This window comes from Micromys minutus, assembly GCF_963924665.1.
Source record: "Micromys minutus genome assembly, chromosome: 11".
NCBI lineage: Eukaryota > Metazoa > Chordata > Mammalia > Rodentia > Muridae > Micromys > Micromys minutus.
In genome coordinates, this window is record NC_137980.1 from 22,202,360 (window position 1) to 22,224,036 (window position 21,677).

Consider the following 21,677-nt stretch of genomic DNA (forward strand, 5'->3'; position numbering starts at 1 on the left):
TTTTCACAAAAAATAAACAATCTTGAAATGACAAAAAGAATGTTGTTGTGGAGTAACCCAAATCCATGTACCTCAGAACTAGGAGAAAGCAAATACAAATGTGGTGTCTTCAAATGGAACCCTTTGATTTGTCATTTTTTTTTGAGAGTATATTAAGTGTCACAATATATGAAAGTCATGTGTGCATAGAGATATTCAAAGGATCATATCTGACAGACCTTTTTAATGTAGATGTTTGAAGGGCTGATAATTCTGACTCAGGAAAGATTATCTGTTGACTATTCTGCATAATGTGTCTCTTTCTGGGCAGTATTTGTCTGTAGATGTATTGAGGTCATTCTTGCCTTATGGCTGTCTCACCACAATTGGATCACCTCCATTGATGCTCAATTTCTTCTTAGAATTCAAGAAGAGGTGCTGTCAGGAGCAGACACGTCTCTAGTCATATGATCTTTTAAAAAAAAAACTTTTCAACAGACGTCATAATCTGTGGACTTCTAATGCATTTGAATATTATCTATCTACACAACGAATCTATGGACTGTTAAGCCTTGATTATGTTTTTGTTTCTCTGTCTTGGTTCCCTCACTTAATGTCTTTTTCTAGTTGAATCTCTTTTCCTGTAAATTTCATTATATCCTTTTCAATGGCTCAATAATACACATTTATGTAAAGATTCTACACTTTTCTTATCTTTTATTCTCTTGACAAGTATCTATGTTGATTTTACATACTGGATATAATGAATAAACCTGCTATGAACATAACTGTGCAGATAACATTGTGGTAGGGTGCAAATCTGTATGGTATACATGGAAGAGTCATATACCTAGGTCTTTGGGTAGACTGATTCCTATGTTTTTGATGAACCACAATCTTCATTTCCATATTAGCTGTATTAGTTCACACTCCATTAGCAATGGAGGGATGTTTCCCTTTCTACACACTTTGCTGACATGATATGTTACTTGTATTATTGATTTTGGCCATTCTGACATGTAAAATGAAATGTCTAGTAGTTTTCATTTGTATTTCCATGATGGCTAAGGATAATCAGCCTTTCTGAAGTGTTCTTGGCCATTTGAGATTCCAGTGTTGAGAATGTTCTATTTAGATGTTTCCCATTTTTAAAAGCTTTATTTATTTATTATATATAAGTACACTAATGCTGTCTAAAGCCACACCAGAAGAGAACATCAGATCTCATTACAGATGGTTGTGAGCCACCATGTTGTTGTTGGGATTTGAACTCAGGACCTCTGGGAGAGCAGTCAGGGCACTTAACCACTGAGCCATCTATGTAGCACCATGTTCTCAATTTTTAACTGATTTTTTTGAACATGTAATTTGTTGCATTCTTTATACATGTTGTATGTTATGCCTCATTTGTTTAGAGTTTGTAAAATTCTTTCTCCATTCCTAAGGCTTTCATAGTGTCCAACTCACTGTGTCTTTTGCCTTCCAGGGCCTTTTCAGTCTCATGAAGTCACACTTGGCAATTTTTGATATTAGTTCCTGCAATACTGATGTTTCATACAGAATTTGTCTCTTGTACCAGTATATTCAAGTCTGGTCCCCACTTTCTCTTCTGTCAGTTTCAATGTGTCCAGGGTGATGGATGTGGCTCTATTTGCAGTTCTTCTACATGAACAGGTCCAGTTCATCCAGCATCATTTGTGGAAGGTGCCGTCTTCTTTCCACTGTATTTTTCAGAAATCCTTATGAGAGATCAGGTATCCATATGTAGATAAAATTATGTGTGAGTATTCACTTTAATTACATTGATCAATGCTGTTTTTATGCCAAAACCAGCATCATTGATAGGAAAAATATCTAGAAATATTTAAAGACAGAACAAAGAATTTGTTTTCCAGAGTTATCCAAAGTTATACCCTGTAGCTAGACTTTGTCATGTAGAAGAATCTCCCAGGTGGTATTGGTGTCAAAGGCATGAAGGTGCCATGCAGAGCAGCTAAGACTTGACACCATGAAGGGAGCATATGAGAAGAAAGAAGTGAACCCTAGTTGAAGCAGTAGAACCCAGTATAGTAAAGAAGCTACCACCATGGCCTGAACTCGAGAACAGCAGCAGTGGACTGGAATCAATCAGAAGCTAGAGTGCTATTGAGGAAAGAGGTGGAGAAGTGACCCAGTCTCTTTGGAGAATCACAGAATTATGTGTGGATCCCAGATACTAGAACAAGAAACTGTAATACTGAAGTTACCTTGCAAACTCCCAGATCGTTAAGAGGCCAAAGCTTAGTACACCTGCTCAATAGAACTGCTTTCAGAGAATAAAATCACCTAAGAGGAAGACTTGTGCTGCAGTGAACAAAGCAAAAAGGAACAGATGTCTGAAGAACTCTTCGACTTCAGACTTGGTGATGCAAAGTTTGCAGATTTCCCAGCTGGCATTTGGGCTTCTTTTGCTTCAATATTTCCTCACAATGGTGTTTAAGAGTGGTGAAGTACATACTGTGAATTTAGAGATATGTGATGTGCTTTTAGTTTTTGAAAATATATCGTATTGCACTTAAATGATTGGATAACTTTCAGAAGAATCTTTGAAGTTTGGACTCTTAACGTTTTTGAGACTGCCATAGATGATTGGGACTTTGGAAGTTGGATCTCATGTACTTTGCATTATGCTATGCTTAAGTATGGTCCCACACACTCATATGTTTGAACAAGCATATGTGGGGCCAGGCAGTGCATTGTGGTAGTTTGGCTCAGGGAGTGACACTATTTAGGAAGTGTGGGCTTGTTGCAGGAAGTACATCACTGTGGGTGTGGGCTTTGAAGTGCCAAATGGTGAAGGCTGAAGAGAGCCTTCTATTAGCTCCCTAGAAGAGAGTCTCTTCCAGGCTGCCTTTGAATCAAGATGCAGAACTCTCATCTTCTTCTCCATCAACATGTCTGCCTGCATGCCTGCCATGCTTCCTATTATAATGAAAATGGACTAAACCTCTAAAAACTGTGTCCAGTCCCAATTGCACGTTTGTTTTTATAATAGTTTCCTTGGTCATGATATCTGTTCATAGCAATGGAAGTGAGAAGACAGAAACCCTGTGAGTATATTTAATGTGGTCACACCTTTGCACAATTCTGTAGTCTCCAGTATCATGGAAGAATATTTACTAAAGAGAAACCTTATAAAAATGTTTAGTGTAATGAAGCATTTGTACAGCTCTGTAGTCTTTTTCATTGTGGAACTGGAAATAAACTCTGTGAATGTTAGCAATGTGGTAAACCCTTTATGTTATGAGGTCCAATGAGATCCAACACAATTCAAACACAAGGAAATGGAAAATATAAGAAATTTCTTGTAATCTAGGCACTACTGTTTAATCATTGACAGAAAATTATACTCTGAAGCTTAGTTGCAACACTCTACCCTGTCCTTAAACTGAGCCAGAAAGGTACACAGTTTTTAAACCTGAAACCACACATATTGGTGCCAAGTTACAGCTACATTTCCTACCAATCTGGATTTCCTTCTGTTGTTAAACTATGTCAAATGATAAGGACTGTAGGTTTTATGTCTGAGCCTTTCCTAGCCATTTGTTCTTTTATGGTTAGGAACAGACATTATATTTTAAGGAATAAAACATGGATAACAGAAATTATGAATAGGAACAGGCATTATCTATGGGGAATAAATGTTTTATAATGAAATCTGGCCAGATATTGTTAAGTACACAGGTCCCCAATAACCTGGGACTTGAATTTAGTTTCAACCTATAGTTAAGTGGAAATTCATAACTAAAAGGCATTTTTAGGACAAGTTTTCTGCTTGTTTTCAACGTTCTTATATCATAGTCATAGTCCAATGGAAAGCAGAACACACACCGGAGAGAAATACTACGAATGTAATCAATGTGATAAAACCATTTTACAAAACAGTTATCTATGAATATAGAAAAGAGGGAAACCCTATGAACAATCAATGTGGTAAAGCTTTTCCATGTATCAGTAGTTCTAGAAACCATGAGAAAAAGTCATAATGCAGAGAAACCACATAAACTTACTCAACGTCTTAAAGTTTTTCCTCTTTTTGGTATTGCTAAACAAGAGGAAACTCATTACTATGCAATTAATCTACTAAGTTCTTTGCATATCACAATAGTCTTTGAGGCCCTTCAGGAATACCAAAAGTAATGTGTGACTACAAAGAATTTGGTAACATCTTAGCCAACATACTTACATTGAGTGACACAATGAGTGAGTTATTTATTATGGAGGGAAAAAATGTGACAAGTGTCAACAAATAATTCAAACTTTATAATGTCTGTTTGTTTGTGCCTGGAAACACATTTGTACATATGAAGGCCACTTTTTTTAAAAAATTGGTAGTTAAAAATGAATCCACCAACTTTGTTCAAAGTATTTTTTAGTTCTAGGGTTTGCCTTTGGGAAGTTTTGGTTCACTTCAGAATACCATCTGCAAATAAATAAAGTGTTATGTTTCCCTTTGAAGGGCTTCTACTTGTTTATGTGTGCTCTGCTAGTTCTTCTGTAATTCTTTAAGGGAGTTCTATTCACGTGCTTCTTCAGGACCTCCGTCATCATCATGAAGTATGATTTTAAGTCCAAATCTTGTTTTGGTGGTATGTTGGGATCGCCACCATTTGCTGTGTAGGTGAACTGGGTTCTCATGCTGCCAGGTTGTCTTGGTATCTTTTTTTTTAGGATTTTGTGTTAGCCTCTTGCCATCTTGTTACCAGTAATGCTAGGTGATCTTGTCTCTGTCTAGAACTAGTCTATCTTGTGTGCCTGTGTGCTGTAGGATTAGGATGGAGATTGCTCCTGGGTGTGTTCAGCTCTCTGTGGGTAGGCTGTGTGTTCTGATGGCAGTGGGACAGCTCTGGCCTTGAGTCAGAACAGTCTGTTCTCAGGCTGCACTGTGGTACCAGCAGTTTCTGGTGGCCTCCCCTGTGGGCTCAGGAAGGAGAACACTCCTGCAGCTCTCTGATTGCAAAGCAAACTGCAGGCAGGCCATGAGTCCTGACTGCAGTGGGCCTGCTCTGGCTTTGGGCCTGAACTGTCTGTTCCAAGGCTGTTCCAGGCCACCTGCCCCACCCTTGGGATTAGGAGGAAGAGCCCTCCTGTGGCTGCTCTGGTTGCTCAGCAATCTCCTGGGAGGCCCAGTTCCTGATGGCTGTGAACTGGCTGCACCTTGCTACCTGTCCCTGAGAGTTTCTGGTTGCCTCTCCCTTGTGGGCTCAGGAAGGAGAGCCCTCCTGAGGCTCCTCTGGTGGCTCAGAAAACCCTGCACACAGGAAAGGGAGTAGTCTTTCAACTCCTCTTTTTGCTCAGCAATCTGCAGGCAAGCCTTAATATTTCTTAATATCTCTTAATATTAGTGGACTCAATACCCCAGTAAAAAATCCTAGACAATCAGACTACGAATGTAAACAGGATTCAGCTTTTTTCTGCATACAGGAAACTCATCTTAGTGAGAGAGACAGACACTACCTCAGAGTTAACCGACGGGAAAAAAAAATTCTTATTTTATTGAAAAACTTTATTTAAAAGAAAAATATAAAGGTACAAATTTATAGGATTTTTGCATAAAAGTATACGAATACATTTTTAAGGTTGTAATTAAGTATTTGAGGGTACATATAATACACATATGTATATATGTAACAATAATATAGGAAATGAGGCTATTAACTTGAAGAGATAGGTGAGAACCTGTGAAGGGCTGTAGGGAGGAAAGGGGGATGTGATACAGATCTATTTTAATTAATATATATTCTTTGTTTTTCTCTTGAACTTCACACAGTCTGTGAGTTGTTTCTGGGGTGTTCAGGGCTTTCTGGGGTTAGTATCCCATTACAAGTGACTGCATATTATGTCTGTTCTTTTGTGACTGGGTAATCTCACTCAGGATGATATTCTCTAGATGCATCCATTTTCTTAAGAATTTTGTTAAGTCATTGTTTCTGATAGCTGAGTAGTACTTCATTGTGTAAATGTACCACAATTTTTGTATCCATCCATCTACTGAAGGACATCTGGGTTCTTTCCAGCTTCTGGCTATTATAAATAGAGCTGCAATGAACATTGTCGTACATGTATCTTTGTGGTAAGTTGGAGCGTCTCTGGGGTAAATGCCCAGAAGTCGAATAACTGGGTCTTCAGGTAGTACTATGTCCATTTTTCTGAGGAACCGCCAGACTGATAATCAGAGTGGTTGTATCAGTTTACAACCCCACCAACAGTGGAGAAGTGTTCTTTCTCCACATCCTCGCCAGCATCTGTTGTCATCTGAGTTTTTGATCTTGGCCAATCTGACTGGTGTGAGGTGAAATCTCAGGGTTGTTTTCATTTTCATTTCTCAGATGGCTAAGTATGTTGAACACTTCCTTAGACCTTTGTCAGTCATTCAATATTCCTCGATTGAGAACTTTTTGTTTAAGTCTGTACCCCATTTTTTAATAGGGCTGTTTGATTCTCTGGTGTCTAGCGTCTTAAGTTCTTTGTATACCTTGGATATTAGGCCTCTATCTTATGTGGGGTTGGTAAAGATCTTTTCCCACTCTGTTGGCTGCCATTTTGTTTTCTTGACAGTGTCTTTAGCCTTACAGAAACTTTGCAATCTCATTAAGTCCCATTTGTCAATCTTTGACCCTAGAGCTCGAGCCATTGGTATTCGGTTCAGGAAATTTTCTCCTGTGCCTATGAGTTCTAAGGTTTTCCCTACTTTCTCATCTAATAGTTTCAGTGTACCTGGTTTAATGTGGAGATCTTTGATCCACTTACACTTGAGCTTTGTACAAGGAGATAAGAAAGGGTCCATTTTCATTCGACTGCATGCTGAGTGCCAGTTGGACCAACACCATTTGTTGAATAGGCTGTCCTTTTTCCATTGAATGTTTACAGCTCCTTGTCAAAAATCAGGTCATTATATATGTGAGGGCTCATTTCTAGATCTTCTACTCTATTCCATTGATCCACATGCCTATTTCTGTACCAGTACCATGCAGTTTTCAGCACAATTGCCTTATAATATAGCTTGAGGTCAGGGATAGTGATTCCCACAAATGTTTTCTTGTTGAGGATGGATTTTGCAATTCTAGGTCTTTTGTTATTCCAAATGAAATTGCACATTACTCTTTCCAAGTCAATGAAGAACTGTGTTGGAATTTTGATGGGGATTGCATTGAATCTGTAGATTGCTTTTGGTAAGATGGACATTTTTAAAATGTTGATCCTTCCATTCTATGAGCATGGGAGATCTTTCCATTTTCTGAGATCTTCCTCGATTTCCTGCTTTAGAGGTTTGAAGTTTCTGTCATAGAGGTCCTTCACTTGCTTAGATAGAGTTTCATCAAGGTGTTTCATAGTTTTGTTACTATTGTGAAGGAAATCTATTACCTAATTTCTTTCTCCACATGTTTGTCCTTTGAATATAGGAAGTCTACTGATTTGTTTGAGTTAGTTTCATATCCAGCCACATTGCTGAACTAGTTTATCAGCTGTTGGAGTTCTCTGGTAGAATTTGTGGGGTCACTTAAATACACTCTCATGTCATCTGCAAATAATGATGGTTTTACTTCCTCCTTTCCAATTTGTATCCTTTGATTTCCTTTTTCTGTCTAATTTCTCCAGCCATGATTTCCAGTACTATGTTGAATAAGATTGGGGGAGAGTGCGCAGCCTTGTCGAGTCCCTGATTTTAGTGGGATTGCTTCAAGTTTCCCACCATTAATTTGTTGTTGGCTATTGGTTTGGTGTATATTGCTTTTATTATATTAGATATGGGCCTTGGATTCCTGTTCTTTCCAAGACTTTTAACATGAAGGGGTGTTGGATTTTGTCAAATGCTTTCTCAGCATCTAGTGAGATGAACATGTGGTTTTTTTTTTTTTTCTTTGAGTTTGTTTATATGGTGGATTATGCCCAGGAGACTCGTGTTGCTACCTGATTGGTGCACCCTCCAGTATCTCATTAGTATGCCCTGAGAGCAGGCTGTCATGTCTTTGGTCATGCACACTATGTTTCTATGTCTGGGCAAAGGCTCTTTTTGCTGAGTCATCGGCGAGAAGCCGGCACCATCTTTGGGTGTGACACAAACTGCTCCAACAATAAATAAAAGCAGTCATCAAAAGCCTACCAAGTAAAAAAAGCCCAGAACCAGATGGGTTCCGTGCAGAATTCGATCAGACTTTCATAGAAGAACTAATACCAATACTCTCCAAACTATTCCAAAAAATAGAAACAGAAGAAACACTACCCAACTAATTTTTAGAAGCCACAATTATGCTCATACCTAAACCACACAAAGACCCTACAAAGAAAGAAAACTTCAGACAGATTTTCCACATGAACATTGATTCAAAAATAGTCAATAAAATTCTTGCAAACGGATTCCAAGAACACATCAAAACAACCATTCATCATGGTAAATAGGATTCACCCCAGGGATGGAGGGATGGTTCAATATATTGAAATCCATTAATGTAATCCAGTATATACACAATTCAAATAACAATAAAAATCATGATCATCTTATTAGATGCTGAGGAAGCATTTGATAAAATTCAATACCCCTCATGTTAAAAGACTTGAAAAGATTAGGAATTCAAGGCCCATACCTAAACATAGTAAAAGCAATATACAGAAAACCATTATCCAACATCAAAGTAAATGGTGAGAAACTCAAAGAAATCCCACTGATATCAGGGACTAGACTAGGCTGCTCACACTCCTTCTGCCTGTTCAATGTAGTACGAAGAGTCCTAGCCTGAGCAATTAGAAAGGAAATGGAACTCAAAGGGATACAAGTCAGAAAGGAAGAAGTCAAAATATCACTATTAGCAGATGATATGACAGTATACTTAAGTGATCCCCAAATTTCCAGCAGAATTTACTCCTACAGCTGATAAACAACTTCTGAAAGGTGGCTGGATATAAAAGTAACTCAAAGAAATAAACCGCCTTTCTCTACTCAATGGATAAACAGGTTGAGAAAGAAATTAGAGAAATGACACACTTCACAATAATCAGAAACATTATAAAATACCTTGCTGTTACCCTAACCAAACAAACAATACAGAATGCTCATACAGAACTTGAAGTCTCGAAACAAAAATTGAGGAATATCTCAGAAGATGGAAAGATCTTCCATGCTCATGGATTGAAATGATCAACATAGTACAAATGGCCGTCTTTCCAAAACCAATCTACAGATTCAATGCAATCCCCATCAAATATACAATTCAATTCTTTATAGAGCTAGAAAGAGCAATTTGTAAATTCATTTGGAATAACAACAAACCCAAGATAGCAAAACCTATTCTCAACAATAAAAGAACTTCTGGGAAAATCACCATCTCTGACCTCAAGCTATATTATAGATCAATCATAATAATAAAAAGAAAACTGCTTGGTATTAGTACAGACACAGGCAGGCAGATCAATAGAACAGAATTGAAGACCAAGATAAACCCACACACCTGTGGTGACTTGATCTTTGACAAAGGAGCTAAAATATTCAGTGGAAAAAGAACAGAATCTCCAACAAATGGTGCTGGTTCATTCAAATGGCAGTCAGCATGCAGAAGAATGCAAATCTATCCATTTTTATCTCTTTGTACAAAGCTCAATTCCAAGTGCATCAAAAACTTCTGCATCAAACCATATAAAAATACACTGAAACTATTAAAAAAGAAAATAAGAAAAAAACTTAGAACACATAAGCACAGAGGAAATTTTAATGAACAGAACACCAATGGCTTATGCTCTAAGATCTAGAGTCCAAAAATGTGACCTCATGGAGTTGGACACTTTCTGTAAGACTAAGGACACTGTCAAGAGGATATATGGCAGCCAACATTTTGTGAAAGGATCTTTACCAATCCTACATCTGATAGAGGGCTAATATCCAGTATATACAAAGAATTCAAGAAGTTAGACCCCAGAGAATCAAATAATCCTATCGAAAATGGGATATAGAGCCAAACGACTAAGGAATATCGAATGTCTGAGAGCTCCTAAAGAAATGTTCAACATTCCTAGTCATCACGGAATTGCAAATCAAAACAACCCTGAGTTTCTACCTCACACTCGTCTAAATGACTAAGATAAAAAAACCAGGTGACAGAACATGCTGGCGAGGGTATAAAAAAAAGGAACACTCCTCAACTGTTTGTGGGATTGCACACTAGTACAACCATTCTGGAAATCAATCTGGCAGTTCCTCAGAAAACTGGACATAGTACTACCTGAAGACCCAGCTATACCTCTCCTAGGCATATACTCAAAAGATACCACAACATATAACAAGCACACATGCTCCAACATGTTCATAGCAGCCTTATTTAAAATAGCCAGAAGCTAGAAAGAACCCAGATGTTTTTTAATAAAGTAATGGATAAAAAAAATAGTGGTACATTTACACAATGGAGTATTACTCAGCTATTTGAAACAATGACTTTATGAAATTTCTAGGCAAATGGATGGAACTAGAAGCAATCATCCTGAGTGAGGTAACCCAGTGGTATGCAATCACTGATTAACAGATACTAGCACAGAAAGCTCTGAAAAACCAAAACACGATTAACAGACTTTGTGAAGCTCACAATCTGGATGGCTATGCTCTTCTTAGAAAGTAGAACAAAGCTACATGGGAGAAAATACAGGGTCAAATAGAGGAGCAGGTTTTAAAGAAAACATCATTCAGAGATTGCCTCACCTGGGGATCTACCACATATGCAGCCACCAACCCAAGCAATATTGCTGATACCAATAAGTGGTTGCTAGCAAACACCAGATAGGGAAGCCTCTTTGGAAGTTCTACCAGAGTCATGCAGATACTGTTGATGATGCTTGCAGCTAACCATCGGACTAAATATGGGGTCCCAAATGAAGGAACTAGAGAAAGGACTGAAGGGCACAAAGGGTGTGCAACCTGATGGAAGAACTACATTACTGACCACCCAAACCCTGCAGAGCTCCCAGGGACTAAAACACCAAACAATGATCACACATAGACAGACCCATGGATCCAATTGCATATGTAGCAGAAGACAGCATTGTCTGGCATCAATGGGAGAAGAGGCCTTTGCTCCAATAAAGCAACATTTTCCCAACATATGGCAATGCCAAGACATTGACGTGGAAAGGTTGGTTGGGAGAGGGAGCACCCTCATGGAAACAAGTAGAGGGGGAGTGGGGATGAGACAAGGAAAAGGGAATACCATTAGAACTGTAAATACAGAGAATATCAAATTTAAAAAGATAATTTTACTTCCTTCTTTCTAATTTATATTACTTTCACCTCCTTCAGTTTTATTGCTCTAGCTAATCTTTTAGACAGTATATTGAGTAGGTATGGAGAGAATGGTCCACCCTTCCCTGTTCATGATTTGGTGGGATTAATTTGAATTTTTTCCCCCTGGAGAAGATAGTCAGATTTATTGTCTATCCTCATGTTATACAAAAATCTACAAAGCCCAAAAAAAAAAAAAAAACAGTAAATGGGAGTGTAACAGCAACAATTTAAACTTGCCCCCCCATATATTAGGATGACTGCCATTTCAAAGCACAATTCTGATGTGAAGGTAGCTTTTGTTCACTGGCCAAAGCTAACCATTTAAATTACAGCCTTCAGTCCCTGACAGTTCTACTGGCTCTTAACAAAACTTTTGAGGTCCTCAAGAAAGGTGATATGTTCCTGGTGCTCCAGGGCTGTGCTGAGCTCCACCCACTCATCTGCAAAAGTGTTATCCACCCCTAGGTCTGCAAGGAAGTCCATTAGGTGGTCATACAAGGCCCAGTCCAGAGAAATCTGTGTTGAGTGTGTAGTTTGTATCCCTCCACTCAGACTCTCCAGTGGCCTGAAAGCTAACTTCCTTGATAGAGAAAATATCACTCTCGGCCTCATCTTCGTGTCCAATCTCATCCTCAGGATAGTGACAGTCCAGTACAAGGGTCTTCTTGCCATCAATCTTTGTAACTTCAACCACAAAATTGGGAGTTGACGTCAGTTCCGGCTCCTGTTCTTCAGCCTTCTGCCTGTGTGAGGGCTCCTCCACACCATCAAATGTTGGAGGGATGCTGTTGTTAATGTTGAAAGTAACAGTGATCTTTTCTCCAGCAACTTTGTGCAATAATTTCGCCTCTGTGCTGTTCACTTCCAGCTCCCAATCTCCGGACATCTTGGGAAGGGACTGATGCTTCTGGATCTTCTTTTCTTCCTTAATTTCATCAGTCAAGAATTCAACAAAGGCCTTGTCTCCTTCCGTGTGCAGAGCGCCACAGCTGCAGGCACAGGGAACCGGGGGCTGCAGAAGACCAGAGAGCAGGGGGGAGCCTGCTCTTAGGCTGAGCAAACCCAAGGGCCTGAGGCATGGCCCTGGCATGGGCTGCAGTAGATTCCCAAGAGGCGGGGCCAGGATGGTGGCTCAGAAGCCCATGGCAGAGGCGCCCAGGGTGCGGGGCACACAGTGAAGCAGCAGGAGCATTGCAGGGTGGACATGTGCAGAGGGAAAAAAGACCTGGACAAGACACCTTTTGACCTCGCGCCTTAATTTGAATTTTTATCCAGTTAATGTAATGTTGGCTATAGGTTTGCTGTAAAGTGACATTCTTATGTTTAGGTATGTCCCTTTTATCCATAACTATTCCAAGAACTTTATTATAAATTGGGGTTAGATATTGTCAGTGAATTTTTCATCATCCAATTAGATGAGTACTTGCTTTAATTTTATTTTATTTTTCTTATACTTAACCACATTATGTTGAACCATTCCTGCATCTCTTTAGTGAATCCTACCCCATTGAACATGCTGGGTGATCTTTGGATGTTTTTTCAGTTTTATTTCTTTTTTGTTGTTGTTGTTTTATTCAGTATTTTTACATTTGTGATTTTACATGATAATTGGTCTGCAATTCTGTTTTGTTGCTGAGTTTTTATGGACTGGATATTAGAGTAATCAGGGGTTCACAAAATGAATTGATTGGTGTCATTTCTATTTCTGTACTGTTTAATACTTTGAGTAGTCTCATTAACTATTCTTTGAATGTCTGGTTGGGTACCACTATAAATATCATGGCCCTGGACCTTTTGGTGGCAGATTTTTAATGACCTCTCTCTCTTTCTCTCTCTCTCTCTCTCTCTCTCTCTCTCTCTCTGTCTGTCTCTCTCTCTCTCTCATTTAGATGTCTACACTGTTTGAGTTGTTTATCTTAGTTTGATTTAACTTTTGGTAAGTGAAAACTATTGAGGAAATTATCAATTTCTTTTACATTTTCAGTAGAGTGGAGTGGAGGCTTTTAAAAACCATGTCTTCATCATTCCCTAAATTTCTTCATTGTCTGTTAATTTTTTCCCATTTTATTTTACATTTCATTAGTTTGGATATACTCTATCTTTTAATAAAGGTTTGTCTATCTGGTCAAATAAAAAGCTCAAAGGACCAATTTCATATTTCATTAATTTTTGTGTTATTATTCTCTTTATATTTTATTGATTCCAGCCTCCATTCGAAAAATTCTTGATATCTATTCCATTTTTTGATTGCTCATTCACTTCTTTCTGGTGTAGACTTTATAGTGTATTATTACATTGCCAGTATAACAGCTGTCTTATTTAGGCTTTTATTGCACTGAACCTACACCATGACCAAGGCAAGTCTTGTAAAATGACATTTAATTTGGGCTGGCTTACAGGTTCAGTTAACTGTCATCAAGGTGAGAGCAGGGCAGCATCCAGACAGGTATGAGCAGAGAGCTCAACACCTTCCTCCAAAGGAAACCAGGAACAGAGAGATCACCCTCAAACAGTGAGGGGGAGAATTTCCTAGCAAAGATCAGTAGATACACATTTCCTCCACAAGGCCACACCTTCAAATACTGTGACTCATTGAACCTAGCTTATTCAAACCATCATATTCCATTCCTGCCCCTCATAGGCTTGTTCAAACACATGAGTCTTTGGGGGAGGCATACCTAAACATAGCATAGAAAAGTACATGAAGTCCAAATTCCATAATCCCCACAGTCTATAGCAATTAAAAATCCAAAGGTCAAAATCTCTTTCTAATATTCATTCAATCACTTCACTTTAATCCCTTATTAAAGACAGACAACTAGCTGGGCAAACTCCATATTCTGCCATCTCTATGTATGATGTCAAAGAGGTCTTCAGATCTTCAACTTATTCATCTTTGTTGTCTGCAACAAACTTCTTTCTCCTGAGCTTGTTCCACTCCCTGTGAGCAGCTTTCCTTGGCAGATATCCCATGGCTCTGGGATCCTTAACATCTTTGGGTCTCGAAGGCAGCTTCATTGTTACAGCTCATTGATTCATTGTCTGAGATCTACACATGATCTTCAGGCATCCTCCAAAGGGCTGGATTCCCTTCTCTAGCTCTGCCCTCTGTAGCACTTTAAGCTCAATGAATGACTCCACCTTTGCTGTAGTCCTTGGTGATCATCCCATGATACAGGCATTTCCAGGACACAGGGTGCTTTTTTTACAACTAGGATTCATCAATAGTTTCTAATAATCTCCCTTCTTGGTGCCAAGCTTCAAACCCTTTGCATGAACCCTTCAGTCCTGGATTATCAACTACAACTGAGGCTGCACTTTCACCAGTGTCCTTCTACGTCCTCTCATAGTCCCAAGCCTCAGCTGTTCTTCATGAAGCCTTCTTTCCTTCAAAACCAGTACCAGCTGGGGGATTCTTACACAGTACCAAGTACAGCTGCAGCATGTGGTCCTCCCTTGGCTATCTCTGGAACTCAACATTGTTCTGCTCTCAAAAATCTATTCCAGAAGATCATATTTCAGTTTGCTCGTCCCCTCTTCATCACCACTAATTAGCTCCAGATAACCAGCATCAATTTTCCCAGGAGTCTCCTTCTCCTCTTGAATATAAAGCCAGGGACAGTTAGCTGATGCTGCTAAGTTCTGGTGCTTGTAGGAGCTGGAACATGACCCCCTTGTTCTATTACATTAGTACTAGCTTCCTCTTTTCAAACTCCTTTACTACCTGAGCTTGGCTGTCCTGGAGCTTTCTTTATAGATTGATTCTGAATTTAGAGATCTTTATGCCTACCTCCTGGGATTATGATGTGTATCCGCACAACTGGATTTAAGCTTTTTTACCTAGAACTTGCTCTGTTCTCAGCTGGTCAATATCTCATAGACCTGTTTGCCTTTCCTTCTGGAGATTAAAGGATCACACTAAATTTCCTGGAGCTAACTTAGCTAGGTGGGATCTTATCCCAAGGTCATTACTCCTTTTATTCAAATTAATATTATTGAACACAGGATTCATCTCCTGGTGTCCCCTTAATACTTGAACCATATATTGTATATATTTTATTTTCCCAACTTGCTCCTTTTCATTTAAATAGTCTTCATAGAAGTAAACTTTAATACACCGTGGAGAGCACTTTTGGCACCTCTGAGCAGTTCATGGCAGAGTAATATTTATATTATCCCAGGACATCTTGGGGCTAGCCTAGGCAGGAATCTGGTTTGTGCAGTACAACCTGTAAGGGCCAGTATCAGGCAGATTGTCATCTGTAGCTCTAGGGAGGGCTCTCAAGAATAATCTAAAAGGAAGAACAGCTGCATCTGAAGGTAAGGGCAGGGCTTTTAAGAAGCTGGTATAGGGAAGTACTCTCTTATTTGAAGCTTGAGGCAATATCCTTAGGACTACAGCTCAGGGTAGGGCAGATTTCAGAACCTAGGCCCAGCAGTATGTATTTTTGTCTCGGACTTTTTCACCTGACCTTTATTAAGATGTTTACAGGATTTTTGGTTGCTAACTTACTTGATCCCTGTCTCATAACTGATGTTACCTTTTTACATGTAATTAAAGTGATTTAGAAAGAGACCTACTAAACCAAGCTTTGCTTTGGCCATGAGGCTTAGGCCTCAAGCCAGGCTGAAGTCATGCTGCAACTTTAAATACTTTGTCTTTTTTTTTTCAATCCTAGCTCCAGCTCTGGGAGAACCTGTTGGTTGTCTGAGCTGGTCTAGGCCAGTACACAACAGAATTTACAACAGGCTTTTTGAGACTTTCTCTTTAAAACAATGATTCTAAATCTGTTCACCTTAGCCTCAGGCTGACTCTTTGAACTAGGGCAAAAAGCAGCCATGTTCTTCACCAAAATACTAGAAAAACTATCTCTAGTCAAGAGACTTAAAAATTTTCAGTCAAACCACTTGGGCCAAGTAGATGAAATTCAAATCATTTTCAGTAACAAAGCCTTCTGTATTTCTATTAGGACAGCTCGTTATAACCATTTAATGCCTTCCACTGCTCTACAAATGCAAAATCCACTATCCACATTCTTCCAAACAAAAGTGTGGTCAGCCCTATCACAATACTTAAGTCCCTGGTACCAAGTTCTGTGTTTGTTAGGGTTTTATTGCTGTGAACAGACACCATGACCAAGGCAAGTCTTATAAATCAGAATATTTAATTGAGGCTGGCTTACAGGGTCAGTCCATTATCATCAATGTGAGAGCATGGCAGCATCCAGGCAGGCATGGTGGAGAAGGAGCTAAGAACTCAACATTTCATCCAAACAAAGCCAGAAACAGAGAGAGCATCCTCAAGCCTAAGAGTGATACACTTCCTCTAAAAAGGCCACACCTTCTACTAGTGCCACACCCTGACCCAAACATATGCAAACTATCACAATAGCTGTTCATTTTTTTCATGTGGGCATTTTGTGCTATCAACTTTCTTCTTTGCACCACAGTTTTGTCTTTGTGTTCCATAAGATTGTGCATGTTACATATCCCTTTTCATTGAATTCTATAATGTCTCTAGTTCCTTCCTTTATTTCTGTCTTAACCTATTTTTCATTCAGTAGTGCGGTGTGCAGCTTTCATGAGTTTGTGTGCTTTGTATTCTTTCTTGTTTTGCCTTTACCCTTCTAAAACCCATGGTGGTCTAATAAGAAACATGGTGTTATTTTAATTTTCTTGTATGTATTGAGACTTGCAGTATATGAATATGTGATCAGTTTCAGAGTAAGTTTCATAAGGTACTTAGCAGAAGGTATACTCTGGATTAAAAATTGAAATTATGTTAAGGCAAATTACTGAAGTTACATGAGTTCAACCAAAATTGGAAATCTGGGTGTTATGATGTTGCTCTGTATAAAAGAGATATTATTTTCTAGGTTTAAAATTTTCAGCCTAAGAGAAAAGGTATAAATAATATTTGATGTACTCTAATGCAAAATCGTAGACTCTGGCCACAGGGCCATTAAGACTATTTCAACTTTTTACAATAACTTTTGGGATTATAATTACATCATTTTTACTATTTCTCTGCTGCCTTCCATGACTGCTTAATAAACATGCCAAAACCTAAAACTCAGGGGAAGAAAACTGTTGCTTCAGTTCCCAGGCTTGGTGTATGGGAAAGACACCATGAAAGAGATAGAAGAGGAAGAAGGTGTCAAGGGGTAGGTGCATTGTGAGGGCATGGTGAGGAGAGCTGGCCTGGAAGTGTGAGCAGCTTAGGCAGAACATGGCAAGTGATAACTCATGGTTATTAATAGGGAAGTAGACAAAACAGCATAGAGGGATGGTATCTGCTTGACTCCTGTGCTTTAATGCTTACTATGCATATAAAGTTTTTTCATCTTTGATTCAGTACTTTTATGATATGAGTGGGGTAGGAAACCTGCAAATATTGCCACAAGACGATGGGTGTATTTGTTTTTTGTTCCAAATGATTGAAATGGGATGGAAAGTAAGATGGCAGTTGTCATGGCTCTTGTTCTATAAAGAAAATGCCGTAGTGTGCTTTCAGACAGCTTCTTTGAAGAAGATGAAGGGGAGCAATTGTTCCAGTAACCCATTATTAGACATGGAAGTTAAAAGCCAACAGGTGCTCCCTGTGTTAGTTCATGCTAATGAAATCAGAATTCAAAAGATAAGGGAGGTGGACCATAAGGCCAAGACCCAGCTCAGCATTCTAATAAATTTGAGGCTAGCTTAAGCTCAATTAAATCCTGTCTCATTCCACTCCAAATATTTTCATCAAAGTGGATAGAGGGGCAGAGGTATTAGAGTGGAGGAAAGGATATAATATTTGAACTGCAAATACAGAGAATATCCAATAAAAATGAAAAAAGAAAGTGGATAAAAATTTCATAGGAATACATAGAATACATGCATATGCCTGTCTACTTAGTGTTTTTATATGTTTGTAAAAGCACAGGAAGAACAAGTAGAATCAATAAAAAAATTAAAATAAATTGTAGTGGGGGAATTTAAGATTACTTTAGATTTTAGGGTTTTCTCTTTTGCATGTGTATTTCATCATTTCCTGGATAAAACAGCTATTCCATCTTATACAAACTGAACAAACAATGGTCCATCATGTTAACACAAAATGTAAGCTGACAATCATGATCTGGGTGCAAAGTGGCCCAAAAGATACCAGCAGCAACCCAGCACCCTGACCATGAAGTGAAGATATAAGACAGTTCCATAAAAAGCTGCCTAGATGTCTATAATTTCTACTCCGGGGCAATCTCTAAGCTATCATACACGTACCTAGACATTTCTGGAATATACTCGATCTTCAATGACTGAGGAAGAAATGAGAAGTTCCCAGATTACTAAAGTTATGCCTGGTAAGCAGACACCACCCTGAAGTGAACAACTGCATCATGAAAACATGTTTCTGACACAACCATGAAAGACACCAGTAAAGGGAAATCACCACAGTTCAGAGTTTCATGCAGTAGTGATGATCATACATTTGTTTGTCAATGTGTGATTATTCCCTGAATAATTGGCCATAAATGGAATGAGTACAACGAATTCCTTCTACATTGGAGTTACAAAATTTTAAGCCTAGAATGTAGAGGAAATTTTGGTTGTTCTCTACCCTCCTAATGCTGAGATCCTTGAGTCACGTACCTTATGTTATAGAAACCCCCCTTAAGCATAAAATCAATTTGTTGATACTTCCTAATTATAATATTGCAACTGTGATGGATTGTAATAAAAATATTTGATATGGAGATGATCAACACTGTGAACGTGTTCTTAGATCCTATAGGGGTTGTGACCCAAAAGTTAAGCACTAGGGGTTTGTGGTATTTCCTGATAATAGTACTGCAATACTATTGGTAAATCAATGAAGAGACTATCAATGGTTATAGTACTTGAACTTGAGACACTAAAAAAATGTTCCCAGGAAGCATTATAACATTTTTATGTGTCTGTATTTGTACAAGGGTAGTGTAATCATTTCAGGCACAATCATTTATTGTTAAAACACATAATGCATTTTCTTTCTGCTGAAAATGGAACATTTAGGCATTATTATGACAGGTCCTTTTGCATTGGAAAATTAAGGATGATATAAGAAGATATGAATGTGTGAAGTTGGCATAGGGTGAAGTTGATATTGCTAACTTGATTGTTAACTTCATTACAGCCCTCTGGACTGAACAAATACTGTATGTTTCGATTTTGCCTTCATATCTAGTTATTGATGAATTTGCTGGACCACCAACGACTCTGAATCCTTGTAAACAATACCCTTGACATATAGAGGAAAATATTCTATTAGGTCATTATTCCATTGAACTCTGACTAATATACTAGACAGGTGCAGAATATTTTTAGAGCAGTTTGGTCCTACAACAATCTCAGCTCAGTTACAAATGTTCAAACAAAGTCTTTTAATCTTTTCTAGGGTGATGTTTTATTTGGGCTTTTATACCTACTGGAAAAGAAAGTGCAATAGCAAAAGTGTAAAATATGTCAGTTGTATCACAAAGTAATGTAATTGCATCAGGACTTCCGACAGAGGGATTCCAGAGTAAGGGAAAAATGGAAAACAAGATGTCTCAGCTTCTTCAGGTCAAGACCTGGGACTCCACTGAGAAGAAAATTAGGTGACAGTAGATTTTGTTGATCCTTGATTTTACAGCACCAATATGGAGATTCACAAGATTTCTAGACACACACCTTGGCTCTCTGACTCATTGTCTTTCTCAGAAGTCAGAGTCTTTCTAAGGATCTTCACAAGAACAAAGCACTGGAAGAAACACTTCTGCACTATGCTCTGATACCTCCTGCAATAAAAGAGCAGCATTAACTGACCCTCTCCATTCTTAGCTGTACACAGACACTCTCTCCAGCAGATGCATGTGAACACTGAGGAAGACTATCTACTCCAGCTAGTAGTAAGGTTCCTCCCAACAATGTTTCCCTGGACCAATACCATTCTCTTACCAACATCTGCAACCACGTGGGGCTTCTCGGTTGAATATGTCATCTGTTGCCACATAACAAGACTAATCTACACTGCTATCCTAGATGAGAGGTGACATATGTCTTTCAAACTGACAAACAATGATTCTGTGTTTGGTTGGAGAAATCACAAGCCTTGCATGGATGTCTAGCATCCTAAGACAATTAGCATGCCTAACTCCCATACCTGACACTGCAGGTTTCCGGAATTTTCTGTTTCATTGCTCCAGCACACTCGGTTGGAAGGACAAAAGTCAAGTGCAGTACAGACTGCAAAAAGAAAAAGCCACTTAATTCAAAGGACATGAGGTTGTATACTTGAATAATTATATAAATCTGTAAGTTGGATAACAGAAATTCTGCATCACATACTCCAGGGCATATTAAGTGCAAGCTATTCACCGTAATACAGAAAGATGAAGCCCTCTGCAGTGAGGAAATTTCAGGGAAAGTCTGAAGTCAGGACCTGCTGACTGCAGGATCATTGCTCACAGAGGGGAGCATCAGGCATCAAATGGTTGGAATTGTGGTTCTTCCCAGGGCTGGGTGGGGTAACAGTACATTAGGAGAACAGACACAAATGCTAATGGGGTGCAAAACAACTCAAAGATCTGCAAATGCTGTGGTTCTGTATGAAAGGCACCCTTTAACCTTTAGGAATATTCACTGGCCAATTAAATTCTCAGGGGGACCTGCCAGTCAGAGGAGGAGGCTGGGACTTCCTGTTTCCATTCCAGGTGTTCCTTTGTCTCTGCTGGTAGAAATTTTGTCCTCTCTCTGTCCTGCTCTGATCCCTCTGTTGGGTGCTGTGTGGGGACTTCAGGGAAGCTCTGAAATTGAGACATGGTGAGCATGTGAATGGGCAAGGGGGTGAGCAGTGGGAGCTGGGGTGGTGGGTCCTCTCTGGGGCTGGATGGGAAGGATCCACAAGTTGTGAGGTCCTTTGTTGTGCTTCTCACTTGCTAGATCAGGCGGTGACCTCTGAATAAGTTCACTTTCATGGCTGATTCTTAATCTGCCCAAAACTTTTAGACCATTGGCTTATTTACAGAATCGTCATGGGTGTTTTCTCTGAGTCCGCAGCTCTTGTCCAGACCCTTTTGTCTTCTATAGAATACATTAAGAAGACAGGTATGGGGGGTCATCTGAGAGGCTCTGGGCCTTCAGTCTACAACCAGCCAGTTCTGAGGCTGCAGCCAGGTGCAATCAAGCTGCGCAGGGATTGGCTGCGCGGTCACAGACATTAGTCTCAAGGGGCCCCAGCAGCAGAGTTTCAATGATCTGTCTTACACCTAACAACTACTTAGGTCCTTCCCTGGCTCCATCACCTTCTGCTGTTGTCAGGTGTGCTGTGTATTCATGGGCCTCTGGCTACAGCAGCTCTGTTTTTGTTTTCCTTTCTCTGCACATGCCCCTTCTC

At 39.2% G+C, this 21,677-nt stretch overlaps 1 pseudogene across 1 annotated transcript; it reads right to left on the bottom strand.

Annotated features, from left to right (window-relative positions):
• Window positions 1-11,632: 11,632 nt before the first annotated feature.
• Window positions 11,633-12,473, bottom strand: LOC308426950 (complement component 1 Q subcomponent-binding protein, mitochondrial-like; annotated as a pseudogene). Its single transcript has one exon. The product of its transcript is annotated as a complement component 1 Q subcomponent-binding protein, mitochondrial-like (transcript).
• Between the last annotated feature and the right edge of the window lie 9,204 nt (window positions 12,474-21,677).